Source organism: Schistocerca serialis, chromosome 8 (assembly GCF_023864345.2).
Source record: "Schistocerca serialis cubense isolate TAMUIC-IGC-003099 chromosome 8, iqSchSeri2.2, whole genome shotgun sequence".
Taxonomy (NCBI): domain Eukaryota; kingdom Metazoa; phylum Arthropoda; class Insecta; order Orthoptera; family Acrididae; genus Schistocerca; species Schistocerca serialis.
In genome coordinates this window covers 226,288,965-226,303,925 of record NC_064645.1, presented here as the reverse complement: position 1 = coordinate 226,303,925, position 14,961 = coordinate 226,288,965, and the positions used below count along the sequence as shown (strand labels likewise).

Below are 14,961 nucleotides of genomic sequence, written 5' to 3'. Positions count from 1 at the left end.
TCTGTACCAGCATGTTCTCAGTGCTTGCATTTGAGTCCCATACGAGACTTTTGCTATGGTTAATCACTATATAAAATAGACCAGAGCTGTTTCTTCTTTCAATTCCTTCTCTTTTCTTGTTTTAATTCTTTTTGTAGATACCATTTTTAATCAATGCAAGGCAGCGAATACTGAAACAGAAGTCCAATTTATAAGCTGCCTGGCTGCCCCCTTGGAACCGAACACCACTTATGAGGTGCTGCCCATTATTGAGAATACGTTTAAGCCAGCAATGGATGCCTTGTCTGTTGGCTCTAGGTCAGCTTGGCCAGAAATGTTAAGAGAACTGCAGAGGATAGGAATGCTAAAAATAGCCAACATGACACAGCAAGGCCAGTGTTCACTTGTTATATCTGCTGGGAGGTCCCAACTAAGATTTGGAGAAGGCTCAGTCATTGGCTACTGAGTGCAATGCATGCAGCAAGCTGAAAACTGTGTTCATGTCAGCGAACATAATGTTTGGCTGAAATGGTAAAGACAGCTGGCCTCACAGGCCAGGTGAAAGAGTAGCTTGTGATTTGCAGCAATATTGTCACAACCAATTCGCATACCCCAGATTGAGGCTTGGATCAAGGTTTGATTTTGAGCCTCAGATGATCCTGCAATCATCTTAGATGCAAATTATTTTACTTCCAACATTTGGTGTAGGGTTCTTAGTAGACCAGGTTATGTACTACACACAAGAAGCAGCTACTTGGCTAGCAGAGTACATTTAGCACACACAAATGCACTGTGTAAGTTAGTGAAATGCCTCCACAGGCCTGATAATCAACTGTGTGGCATACTCCAAGATTGTAGAGAACAATCATCTTTGCATGTCTGCTAGTACTTCACTGTTTGTGAACATTAAACTCATAGTCCACTGAACCGATTTGTATCAAGCATGAGAAGAAAAAAAAAAGAAAAAAAAAAAAAAAAAAAAAGCAAGGGGGTAGTCCCTACAGTGCAACAACTTTGGATTCCATTACGGGACTAGTAGGCTATAAACATTTAGCTTAAATACTAACACTTCTTGTAGGCGGTGTATTGGTGACAGCTAATATTATTAGGTTGTATATTTCTAACATGTTCAAGTTTAAAGTTGACACTGAAGAGCAGTTAGTATTACTATACCTCACATAGAGAGATGCCTAAGAAACACCATGTCCCAAATCAATAAGAAAAAGGTGTATACCTTCTTCTTACAAAACTTAATACTGAATTCTCTCAGTATTCTATCACGCATTCACCTGGAAAACAGCAAAGTTAACTGAGACTGTGGGACATAGAGACTAATCAAATGAAGCTTCCCACTGGAAGGAAGGAGAATGTACTCGGCAGCAGTTGGCCAAAGATACTTCTCAGAGACAACATTGGAGAGGTCTGAAGTCCCTCGGTGGGAGCTGGATTCTGCATTGTCTGGAGCTCGTGACACTTCCCCTGGTCACGACAGGATCCATTACAGTATGCTATGGCACCTCACACTGCGCAACAAAGGAATCCTCCTCGCACTTTTTAATGCCATTTGGGCGTCGGGTCACTTTCCTGACGCGTGGCGTGAGGCAGTTTTAATCCCTTTTTTAAAACCTGGGAAAGACCGCTCGAGCCCAAGTAGCTACCGTAGTATTGCCCTCACTAGTTGCATAGGGAAGACCTTGGAGCGGATGGTCAACCGCCGCCTTGTCTGGATGTTAGAATCCCGGCAACTACTTAGTCGCTATCAGTGTGGTTTCAGGAGGTTTCGTTCCACCTTCGATAACCTTGCCCTCCTGGAGGCGGCTATCCAACAAGCTTTCCTACGCCGTCATCACCTTATAGGTGTATTTTTCGACATCGAGAAGGCCTACGATACCACTTGGCGGCGTCTCATCCTGGAGCAGCTTCACGAATGGGGTTTTCGTGGTTGTCTTCCTCTTTTTATTCAGTCTTTCCTCTCGCCACGATATTTTAGATACCGAATTGGTGACGTCCTGTCTGATCGCTTTGAGCAGGAGAACGGCGTCCCTCAGGGTAGCGTTTTAAGTGTGACTCTGTTTGCCATCGCTATTAATCGCATTACGTCCATGGTGAAAAGTCCTGTCCAGTGTTCTTTGTTTGTGGATGATTTCTCTTTGTTCTGCTCTTCTTCAAGCCTTGCAACGACAACTCGTCAATTGCAACTCACGATTAGGCGTTTGGATGACTGGGCGCTGAAGAGTGGATTTAAGTTTTCCACCGAGAAGTCTGTATGTGTTCTTTTTAACCGTTCTCGTTCGATTTTCACCTTTCCTGAGTTGCACTTGAGGGACACTATTCTTTCTTTTAAAGACACGGTGAGATTTCTGGGGCTCATTTTTGACTCGAGGCTCACGTGGTTACCTCATCTTAAAGACCTGAAACGGCGGTCGCTTCAGGCTTTAAGCATTTTAAAATGTCTTAGCCACAGTACATGGGGAGCTGACAGGACTTGTCTGCTCCAGTTTTACAGGGCGTTTGTGCGATCTCGGCTCGATTATGGGTGCACGGTGTATGGGTCTGCGAGGCCTTCGTACTTAAAGATTTTGGACGTTGTCCACCATGAAGGGCTGCGGTTGGCCACTGGGGCATTCCGAACTAGCCCCATACCAAGCCTCTGTGCAGAGGCTGGTGAACCGCCACTTCATATGCGGCGACGGCTACTTACGGTACGCCAGGCGTATAAAACTTTGTCCACACCGTACACACCTGCATACCATACCGTTGCTCAGCCTCCTCTGGCACGGTTATTTCATAACTGGCAACGTGCGACGCAGCCCTATGGGATTCGCGCACAGGATTGCCTCGCTGCAATGTCTATGGCTGGTCTTCGTGTTTTACGTCGCGGTTGGAGCAGATCTCCACCTTGGCTCCTCCGGAGACCCAAACTTATTTTAGATTTGACTCATTTTAAGAAGGATGGGACGCCAGATTTTACATTCCAGTCCCTTTTTTTTAACATTTTAGATGTGCATCCCGGTTTCACTGTCGTTTACACTGATGGCTCCAAACAGGAGAATTTCCTTGGCTGTTCTGTGGTGTTCCCTGACCATGTTACCCGGATTCGCCTCCCTGCTGAATATACCGTTTTCGCAGCGGAGCTCCACGCGATCCTGACGGCACTGGAGCAGATGCATCGTGTTCGGGGCGATCGCTTTCTTCTCTGCTCCGATTCTCTTAGTGCCTTACAATCGCTGCAGAACCTGTACCCGACTGAAGAGATGGTCCAGCTGATACATGACCAACTGTACTTGCTCCAACAGCGGGGTAAAGCGGTATCCTTCTGCTGGGTGCCTGGTCATGTCGGCATATGGGGCAATGAACAGGCCGATCGGGCTGCCAAGGAGGCCTGCAGAGAGCAGGATGTGGTCCAGTGTCCTATCCCCTTGCAGTCAGTCATCGCTGCACTCCACAGGAAGTGCATGGAGTTGTGGGAGGACGAATGGCTGGCGGTGACGGCCAATAAACTGCGGTCGGTAAAGTCAACCACTCGGCCGTGGCGTTCCTCCTGTCGGTTGCTCAGGCGGGAAGAGGTGGCCCTCACACGTCTTCGGATCGGGCACTGTCCTCTGACGCATAGCTATTTATTACGGCGGGAGGATCCTCCGTTTTGTGATGCTTGTGGTGTGCACATCTCTGTCCGCCACATTTTAACAGACTGCATTTTATACCGTGATGCAAGGGCAGAAGCACAAGTTGATGGTGATCTGCCCTGTGTTTTAGCTAATGATGAGTCGTGTGTGTCTAGGGTTTTTAAGTTTTGTGATGTGTCTGGACTCTGGCCTAAACTTTTAGGCTGGAGGTTTTAGTGTATTGCAGAGTGGCTGACTCCTCCCTTTTTTTCCTTGCGGTCAGCCAGCCACTTCCATCTGCTACATTGTTTTAGCCCCCTCTCTCGTTTTCTTCCTGTGTTGTCCATGTTTTACTGCTGACGCTCTGCTTCATCCCACGCTTCGGTATGGGTGAGCACATCTTTTCCGATGATTGTTTCCCGTGTTTTATGTTCCGTTTTATGTAAATATTCAGAGTTCTTTTTTTTCCTTGACACCCGTCTCACTCTAATACTGAACGGGCGCTGAAGACCTTGCTGTCGTGCGCCCACAAAACCCCTCTACTACTACTACTACCCCCTCGGTGGTAGCCCCAGTTGGGCTCTAATTGAAGGGCTAGTATCAGCTGGCGCATGAGCTGGCCCAGAGAATCTGGAGAACTGCCAACAAGTGGAGCTGTGACGCTATAAATGGCTGGTGTGTGGCTCTATTTCCACAATGTGACTTGGCAGAGGGAAGTGACCCCCCCCCCCCCCAATGTGGAGGACCTCTAGCTCTAGTTGTGCTTGCCTGTCATCTACGGGCTGCGATAAGGCACTCGCTGGCAGCTGAAGTTCTGGGCGGTGACGCCTTTGAAATATGCAAGTATGTGATGCTTCTCTATCCGCAGGGTTGTTGGTCGTTCAGGCAAACTGCTGGTGTACAACAAGCATCATCCGATCATCCATGATACTGTTTAGCAACACAGATATGCTATGCATGGAATATCGATCTACAAATACTACTAATTTTAAGTCCCCACTGCATTTTTATGTCTGTACGGAAAGGCTGATCTCAGGAACTATTGTATGAATTTTGATACAGTTTACACTAATAGATTTACGAGGAGGCTTTGTATATATAATTTATTACCACTACACCAAACATGGATACTTACAAGGGAACCTCCCCATCGCACCCCCCTCAGATTTAGTTATAAGTTGGCACAGTGTATAGGCCTTGAAAAACTGAACACAGATCAATCGAGAAAACAGGAAGAAGTTACGTGGAACTAGGAAAAAATAAGCAAAATATACAAACTGAGTAGTCCATGCGCAAGATAGGCAACATCATGGCTAGTGTGAACACAGGAGCGCCATGGTCCCGTGGTTAGCGTGAGCAGCTGCGGAACGAGAGGTCCTTGGTTCAAGTCTTCCCTCGAGTGAAAAGTTTAATTTTTTATTTTCAGACAATTATCAAAGTTCAGGCACTCACACATAATCAAATTCGCTCTCCAATATTCCAGAACATGTTCAGATTTCCTTGGACATATGCAGGATTTGATGGTCTACACACGGAAAAATTTGAAAACGTTAAAAACATATGTTCTGACAGAGCACAGGGAAAACTGTGCAACTGTGAAACTGTTGCATTCATTTGTTGCAGTTTATGTGACAAACTCTTATGTTTTCATCACTTTTTGGGAGTGATTATCACATCCACAAGAAAACCTAAATCGGGCAAGGTAGAAGAATCTTTTTACCCATTCGCCAAGTGCACAAGTTAGGTGGGTCGACAACATGTTGCTGTCATGTGACGCACATGCCGTCACCATTGTCGTATAGAATATATCAGATGTGTTTTCCTGTGGAGGAATCGGTTGACCTATGACCTTGTGATCAAATGTTTTCGGTTCCCATTGGAGAGGCACGTTCTTTCGTCTACTAATCGCACGGTTTTGCGGTGCGGTCGCAAAACACAGATGCTAAACTTATTACAGTGAACAGAGAGGTCAATGAACGAACGGACAGATCATAACTTAAAAAAAAAAAAGTAAACTTTTCACTCGAGGGAAGACTTGAACCAGGGACCTCTCGTTCCGAAGCTGCTCACGCTAACCACGGGACCACGGCGCTCCTGTGTTCACATTAGCCATGATGTTGCCTATCTTGCGCATGGACTACTCAGTTTGTATATTTTGCTTATTTTTTCACAGTTCCACACAACTTCTTCCTGTTTTCTTGATTGATCCGTGTTCAGTTTTTCAAGGCCTATCCACTGTGCCAACTTATAACTAAATCTGAGGGGGGTGCGATGGGGAGGTTCCCTTGTTAGTGCTACAAACGCAAAGCAGGGGCGGGTCAATAGTGACTGGCTGAATCTGAATTACACTATATAAAAGCATTTCAAGAACGATTTCATTTAATTCATCAGCACAGCTGTATTTTTGCATGGGACATCCTGTACCTCCTGCAATACAGGATTCAGTTAAATCTGAGAGATAAATAAACCAGTTAAAGTCAAGAGATAAGTAGAATGCATGACTTAGTTGTTATTACACCAGTTTCAGTCAGCCAATGGAAACACTGATGGTTGTAATAAAAAAGCCATAAGGGTCTATTGGAATTTGTGGATTTTTCAGCCATAACAAATGTTCAGTCCACTATAAATATTTCCAAGACTAGAAGAATTTCTGGGAAATTTAAATGGAGACCAGTATTTTTTTGAAGATTTATCTCACCAATATGTATTTGTGGCTATCTGCACAAACACAAGTAACATTTCTCACTTAACAAATGACATTTGTATTACAGAGGGCTCAAGCCTATAGCAGAGCATAGAGATACCACTGATAAAACTGCCAGAGTTGCAAAATTTTAAAGCAGCATACTTATTTCCAGACAAATATAACTATTATGGCAAGTTTACACCCCATGTTCTCCAGATCATTTATTCACTAAGCCAACTCCACAAAATAGCATTAAATATGTACAAGAGGTCCAGCTCATGCTAACAAGCCTTTCCCAAATTTAAAATTATTTTTAAGTCTGCTGTTATGTAACAGACCAGTTTAGGAAATATACTGTACTGATCAGTACCGTAACATTTAGTTCTTTAAGGGAAAGTGATCACTCACATTCCAGTTAGCATGATAACTGTAAGTACCAGTTATCTCTGCCCTGTGGATGAGGTAAAATGTAATAATTATGAAACACCAACACATCAAACCTACACAACTCAGTCAGTTGATAGGAATGTATTAAATTACTGAATTTTTTTTCTACCTACCATGTAATGAAATTGTGTACTGCAGTGGTATTCATTTTCATCTGGCCAAAATATAAGAAACAAAGTTAGGAATAACATGTGAACTGCTATTATCCATAGGTATGACAAATTTATGTAATGAAAGTTGCTAATTTTCGAAGTAATTAAGACAATTTGTGGAATTAGACAATCCAAAACATCACAACAGATCATCAAAAGATACTTTCTGTACAAAACACAGAACAACTGTTAATACTCAAAACAAGCTCTATTCAAACGTATACTGAAAACATTGTAGGGGAGATGCGCTTAATTTTGTCTTCATGTAATTGAGGAAACTGTAAAATTCATTGTTTGTTATATGTATGTGATGTAAAGTTGTGTGATGAGACTGCTTTTTTTTTTTTCCACTGAACTGCGCATCTCAAACTGATAAGATTAGCTGATTGTTATTGCACATATGTCAAATTAAATTGATGTGATAATTGTTAACTGCAATATCTAAAAATTGTACTGTTAAAAATCAGGCAACTACTCAAGTGCCTACATAAGAGCTTCAGTTGGCTCACTGGAGAGCACTGTGGATCAGAGGTTTTGTGATGGGACTACCTGTGTCACTCTGAGTAATAAAGATGCAATTGAAAGTATAAAGGTTTATCCGTTACTTTATCCATGTAGATTGCTGAATGAACTTTACATCTGAATCCTGCTCTTAGCAGTAATTCCAGGACAACATGCAGAAGACAAGATAAGTACCCGAGTTACACCACTCATATAAACAGTTTTCATATCATCAAGTTTAAAACTGCAGTTAGTTTATAACATTTTCACTATCTAGGACTAAAATGCATTAAGTTGATAATATGAAGACAACATTGCATCACACTGCTCTGTGTTTAGACCCATTCACAGTGAGAAGGCGTATCACCCTGGCAACCAGTTCATCACAGTACTGAATAGAGATGTAATACCGCACAAACATTTTGCTGTCACAGAACAGTTAATAGCATTTGCTCAATTACTAAGACAACAACTCCATGTAACTACACTCAAGATTGAGGAGGAGGTGTTCGCAGTTATTTATAGGATAAATAAATTACATGTGTACCTGTATGGAAAAAATAGTTTAGTTACAGACCACAAACTCTAAATTACCAGAAAAGATGACAAGTGCTGCAGTGGTGGGCACTATATTTGTGCAATTACAATTGCAACATCTACTACGAGTCCATCTGGCAGCACAAAAATAGTGACACCACATTGTGTCAACCCTTTCAGTCCAATGTTAAGCAACAGACAGGAAACTACATGCTTTGCTTCAGAAGACTATATCTACTAGCCGTGGATGAGTTCCCAGTAACTGCTGACAAACAGGCTCAGCAACAAGGTGGGACACACTATTTCACAAGGTCTCATTCATATTTATCATTTTTTAATAACAAGCATCAGTGAGCACATATTTTTAACAATAAAGTATGTTTCAGTCAGTGCTCACATAAACTGTGCTCACCTCGCTAATCCTTATCAACAGCCAGGAACAGGAAAAAAGTTGTTTTATTTTATGGCCAATTTCAGTATTACTTTTTGTGTATTTTGGTGCCAGCTTGTTTCTCTTTTGGTTATTTATTTTTATTCTATTGAACCATTTTAATGTTATGTTGAAAATGAAACTATAACTATAATTCACATTATATTTACAACACAATAATCATCACATTTATTTGCATTATGTTGTCTTGAGAAAAAAACAAACATTCATGTTATCTTCATACATAAACAAAAAAAATAACACTTTAAGGGAAGTAGGTGTTCAGCCAAACACTTCAGATAGTATTTCAAATGACAGCATTACCACAATTTTTGTGCTAGTTTCTTCACTGTAGTTAGAAAATGATCTCTCCTTTTCCACAAAGGAACACAAAATCCAAATAACCTTCAGTGTCACAACTGAAACCTGTTGGTTACAATTTCTGTTGCCTGCAGACATCTGACTACACCAACATTTCCTAGTTGCATGAATACTTGCTTTTCCATAACATTCTGAAGAGATTTACACATCTTCACAGTATCTGCACCACTCAGAACAATCATTCCAAATACAGACTGCAAAATCCTTCCCTTGTCTATATTTAACAGAGATAAAGCTTGTTGACCTTGGGTTTAAACATTAAGCTAAGACTAAGATGACTGATTTGTTTGGATCTGTGATGACTGAGGTTAATAACCTTGTCTGAAGATGCAATCCAGTGCACTTCAATCCCTCCTTAACTTTAAAATGTCCCACTTGCCTCCTCATCTTTTTAAAACATTATTTAAATAATGGAAAATCCAAGATGGAATAATGACAATATTATGAAAAGAATAGTATGCAACTCACCATATAGAGGAGATGTTGAGTTGCAGACAGGCACAAAAAAAAAAAAAAAAAACTGCTAAAAATGTGAGCTTTCAGCCACAAGGCCTTCTTCTAAAGTAGACAACATATACACATTCATGTCAGCACAGCGCAAAGCCATAGTCACTATCTCTGACAACCGGGTTTGGACTGCAAGCAACTGCACACAGCTGTGAAGCAGTCTAGGTGGTGGGAATAAGAAGGAAGCTAGGGCCAGAAAGAGGGAGGGATAGCAGGGTAGTGGAGGGGGACAGTAAAGTGCAGCTTGTGGGAGCATACAGGGGTTTGGTGGGGACAGGGTGGGAAAGCTAGGTACAGTTGGTGGGTTGACTGGAACTAGTTGGGAAGGGGGAGTAGAAAAAGAGAGATGTGGAGCAGGGGAAAAAAGACTGTGGGTGTATTGTTGGAATAGGAAGCTGTGTAGTGCTGAAGTGGCAGCACAGAAGGGGATAAAAGGGTGAAGGACAGGGACTAATGAAGGTTGAGGCCAGCAGGGTCACAGGAATGTAGGATATATTGCAGAGAGAGTTCCCTCTTTCTCCTCTCTTATTCTAGTAAACACATCCCAGCCTCTCTTAACCCTATCATGTCCACAGTCCCTCTTCTTCATACATATCCACCCACTGACCTGCATCCAACATTATCATCTTTTTATTCACTTTTTTTTCCCTTTGACCCCTTGTGTTTTCCGGTCAGTTTCCATTCATTTTCGCCTTTTGATCTTGGGCCTGCTTTGTCAGTTTCACACAACCCCCCCCCCCCCCATCTTTCATCTGTTCTGCCATACTTATGATTTTTTCCATATATTTTTAAGTATTTCACGTTTTTTGTGATTTTTTTCAAAGGTATTTTTACATGTTTTTATCCTCCACCATGGATCTTTGCTCCTCCCATTTGTGCCAATACAGCCAGAACTCAATCCCACATACTGTTCCTATGTTGTTGCCTGGTCACGGACTCCCCCCCCCCCCCTTCCCCATGTAGCTTTACCATCAAATTACCCATCTCCAGCAGCAGCCTGTCATTCCACGATGACTTCCATCTGTTCAGATTCCACCAGTCCTTAAGTCCTCAACAACTTAGTCTGCAAAAGCATGTAAATCAGGTCGAAATCTCTTTGCAATATCTTCTTTCCATCCATAAAATTCTTCTTCTCTACAATCCCAAATTGCTATGTCTCACTCTCAAAATGAAACACTTGCCCTCCAGGAACTAAGGCAGCATGCACAACGCCACCTCAGAAAAACTCTCCAACTCGTTCTCCTTCTACTCCCGCCTTGGACTACCACTGTCTGCCACTTCTACAACAGCCTCCAAACCTCTCCCACATCCCCTCATAGCTGACAAACCTTGCCTCACAGGCCTACTATATTTATCACACCCTCAGACACTCACTCCCAACGAATTAAGAACCTAACAGACCCGAAACACAGTCATGAATCTTTTCCCCCAAAGCCCTAGTCCTACAGAAGTATCAGTCCTTTCTAAAGGTCTTACCTTTTGCCCACTCCGAAATTCAAAGAAGCTGGACTTGTTAGAGACCTTCTCTCCTTCTCCCAGTAACCACAGAAGAAATACTTTTTCGCCACCAACCCTACCGATCAGACTCAACTCAAAACCAATGTTGAACTCCACCTGATCAGTTCACTCCTCCATCCAACTGTGATCCATATCCACTGCTCCCCAAATCACCCCATGTTAACATTCCAGAATTTCTTGACTCTCAAATTCTACCTCGCCATAAATCCCTCAACAGGGAAGGTAACTTTACATCTACAGAAAGAACCACAATCCACCACCTAAAAACTGATCCAGATCTTATAATCCTACCAGATGACAAAGGCTCCACCACTGTGATTTTTAACTATAGGGATTATCTGGTGGAAGGACTACGTCAGCTGTCACATTCATCCCCTTACAAACCCTGCAATAGTGATTCCATTCCAGAAATCCAACATGATCTCCAGTCTTTCTTCAAATCCTTATGACCATTCCAGAACGTCACCCCTGAGTTTACCTCTCTCCTCACCCATACCACTCCCTGCACTCCCATCTTCTACAAGCTTCCTAAAGTCCACAAATCCAACCAACCAAGATGCCCCACTGTGGGCGGTTACTGTGCCTCCATGGAGAGAATCTCTGTTCTCAAAGATCAACATCTTCAGCCTATTATCCGTAACCTACCCACCTATATAAAAACACGAACCATTTCCTCCACTTACTCTCCACAGTTCCTGTTACTTTACCACACTGTGCCCTGCTCATCACAACTGATGCCATCTCCCTTTACTCTAACATCACTAATACCCATGCCCTAGCTGCTACTGAACACTGCTTTTCCCAATGCCCAATGGATACCAAATCTACAATCTCCTTCCTGGTCACAATTACCAACTACATCCTCACCCACAACTACTTCACCATTCAAGATATGACCTACAAACAAATCGTGATATGGCAATGGGCACATGCATGGTACCATACTATGCCAACATAGTCATGTGCCATTTAGAAGAACCCTCCCTAAGCACCCAGAATCCCAAATCCCTCATCTGGTTCAAATTCACTGAGGACATCTTTGTGATATGGACTGACTATGAGGGCACACTATACACATCACTCCAGAACCTCAACACCTCTCCCTCATTCATTTCATCTGGCCCCCCTCAATCCAACAAGCCACCTTACTCAATGTTGACCTCCACTTCAAAGATGGCTATGTCAATATCTCTGTCCATATCAAACCTCACAACCATCAGCAATACCTCCACTTCAACAGCTGTCATCCATTCAATAACAAGAAGTCCTTTCCAAACAGCCTAGTCACCTATGGCTATCGCATCTGCAGTGATGAATAGTTCCTCTCCAGATACACTAAGGACCTCACTAGGGCTTACACAGGCCGAAATTACTCTCCCAATCTTGTACAGAAACAGATCTCCCATGCCTTATCTCTCCCACCACCCAGCATCCCCCGAAGTCCCACCATCCAGTTATGAAGGAAAAATTCCTCTTGTGACTCCGTACCACCCAGACAGGAGCAACTGAATCACATTCTCCACCAAGGTTTCAACTACTTCTTGTCATGCAATGAAAGGAATATCCTACCACTATCGTTTCCACTCATCCCACAGTGGTATTCTGGTGCCCACAGAACCTACACAATGTCTTCGTCCACTCATACTCCATCCACGCTCCCAACCTCTTGCCTCATGGTTCATATGCCTGTAACAGACCTAGAGTCAAGATCTGTCCCATACATCCTCCGAACACCACCTACTCCAATCTAGTCAAAGCTTCACCTATCCCATCAAAGGCAGGGGTATCTGTTAAAGCAGTCATGCGATCTACAAGCTAAGCTGCAACCATGTGCTGTGTTCCATATGGGCATGACAACCACCAAGCTTTCTGTCCACATGAATGGTCACTACAAACTGTATCCAAGAGAACTTGAACACTCAGTTGCTGAGCATGCTGCTCAATACAACATTCTTCATTTCAATGACTACTTCATTGCCTGTGTCATCGAAATCCTTACTACGACATGAGTTTTTCTGACCTGCACAGGTGAGAACTCTCCCTGCAATACATCACATACATGTTCCCGTAACCCATCACGTCCTTGCATGCTCCCACAAGCAGAACTTTACTGTTCCATACCCCTGCCCTGCTATCCCTCTGCCTTCCCATCCCAGTCTCCTCCTTACCCCCAGCATTCACAGCTCTTCCCATCAAGCCCAGTGATCCGCATTCCAGCCACAGTGGCCAGAGACAGTGGTCGTGTGTGTGTGTGTGTGTGTGTGTGTGTGTGTGTGTGTTGTCTGCTTTAGAAGAAGGCCTTTTACCTGAAAGCTCACATGTTTAACAGTCTTTCTGTTGCGCCCATCTGCAGCTCAACATTTCCTCTGTGTGGTGGGTAGAAATCTATCCTTTTCATAATATTATAATTATTCCATCCCAAATTTTCCAATGTTACGAATAACTGTTCGTAATAAGCCCAATTATCATCTCTCATCAATATTCTTATTTTATTCATTTATTTTTATTTATTTACATAGTTTATGCACACACATTGGATCACTAAAATCAAACACAATACAACAGAGTCTACAATGATTAAGTTTAGGTCTTAGCAGTCAGCAATTTCTTCGTTTCCCAAAACTTCATTTGCTGTGATCTGGCTGCTTGTTCTTCTGCAGATATGACATACTTCTTCGGTTCTGATGGTTTGAATGTCAGCCATATGTATTTGTTCTTCAGAAGCAGTTTCTCTTCTCTGTGTTGAATTTGGTGTGTGGTGATCTTCAGTTCATCCAGATGACTTTGTACTGCTTTAAACCAGATGTTTTTGGTTTTACTGTTCCAGAAGTAGTCAAAAAGTTGCTTCAGGATTCTTGTATTTGGTGGGCGAGATATGTGGCCCAAAAATGCAATCCTCCTTTTCCGCATTGTATCAATAATGGATTCACTTTCTTTATACACTACTGAATTGGGCGAAAGTCCTCACTGCACATTAACTTGGCGTTTCTTATTGATAACTGTTTGGAGTATACTTCTACCAACTTTCTGCAATTTGTCAGTTGTTGCTTGAGTATTTAGTCTGAATAGTGTTTCACTTGCATATGTTGCTTCCAGTTTAACGACAGAGGAGTAATGTCGAAATTTAGCATTTATTGAGAGAGATCGTTTTTTGTAGGTTGGCCACATGGTTCTCTGTGCTCGCTGAAGTTTTAATGTTCTACTATCTATTGATGCTTTTTCATTAACATTCCAGGTAATAATCTCACCAAGATATTTAAACTTTTTTAATACTTTAATTTTTTGATCATTATGGAATATGATGTGGGATATGTCAACTGGAAAGCTGGGCATAATTTCTGTTTTCTCAAACGAAATTTGCAATCTGACCTTTGCCACTAATTATTTTAGTTGTCGTATCTGAACCTTTGCTTCATCAACATTGTTTGCTAACAGCGCTAAATCTGCAAATGCAAGAAAGTAAAGTCGAAGCTTTCTTCCAATCTTACCAGATGGTGGGCATATCTTGTTCCATTCATGCATGATTTTCTCCAGCACACAATTGAACAATGACGGAGACAATCCACCGCCTTGTTGAAGGCCAGTATGACTCTCAAAAGGTTTAGAGAATTAATTTCTGAACCTTGTTCTAGCTTTAGTATTTTGAAGGGTGACTGCAATGAGGTTGACAAGTTTCTGATGTAAATCAAATTCTTTAAGAATTGACAGTAGAGATTCATGATGGATACTATCATAGGCTTTTTTAAAATTGACAAATGCGATCACCAGTTTCTTGTCCCTGACTCTTTGATGTTTCATTATCCATTTGAGACTAAGAATTTGATCAGGACAGCTTCTTCCTGGACAAAAGCTTCCTTGATATTCACCTAGTTCACCATCAAGCTGTTCATGAATTCTGAAATACAGAACCTTGGAAAAAATTTTATAAGTAACATCCAGCAGGGATATACCCCTCTAATTATTTGGATCCAATCTATCTCCTTTTTTGTGTAGTGGATGGATTATTGCAACATTCTATTCCTCTGGTAACTTCTCAGTATTCCAAATATCAGTAAGATGTTTGTGTAAGTTCAGAATAATTTGTACATTTGCATATTTCCAAAGTTCTGCCACTAGTTGGTTCTCACCTGCTGCTTTATAGTTCCGAAGTGAGTTAATCATCTCGATGTGGTGGTATAACTTTCTCTAAATGCATTTTGTTTCTTGGATAGGGGTCAA

General features: G+C 42.2%; 1 protein-coding gene across 1 annotated transcript in view; it reads right to left on the bottom strand.

The window, feature by feature from the left end:
• Positions 1–14,961, bottom strand: part of LOC126416759 (protein sly1 homolog) — a 187,107-nt gene that overhangs the window by 110,124 nt on the left and 62,022 nt on the right. The gene's annotated exons all lie outside the window — the stretch shown is intronic.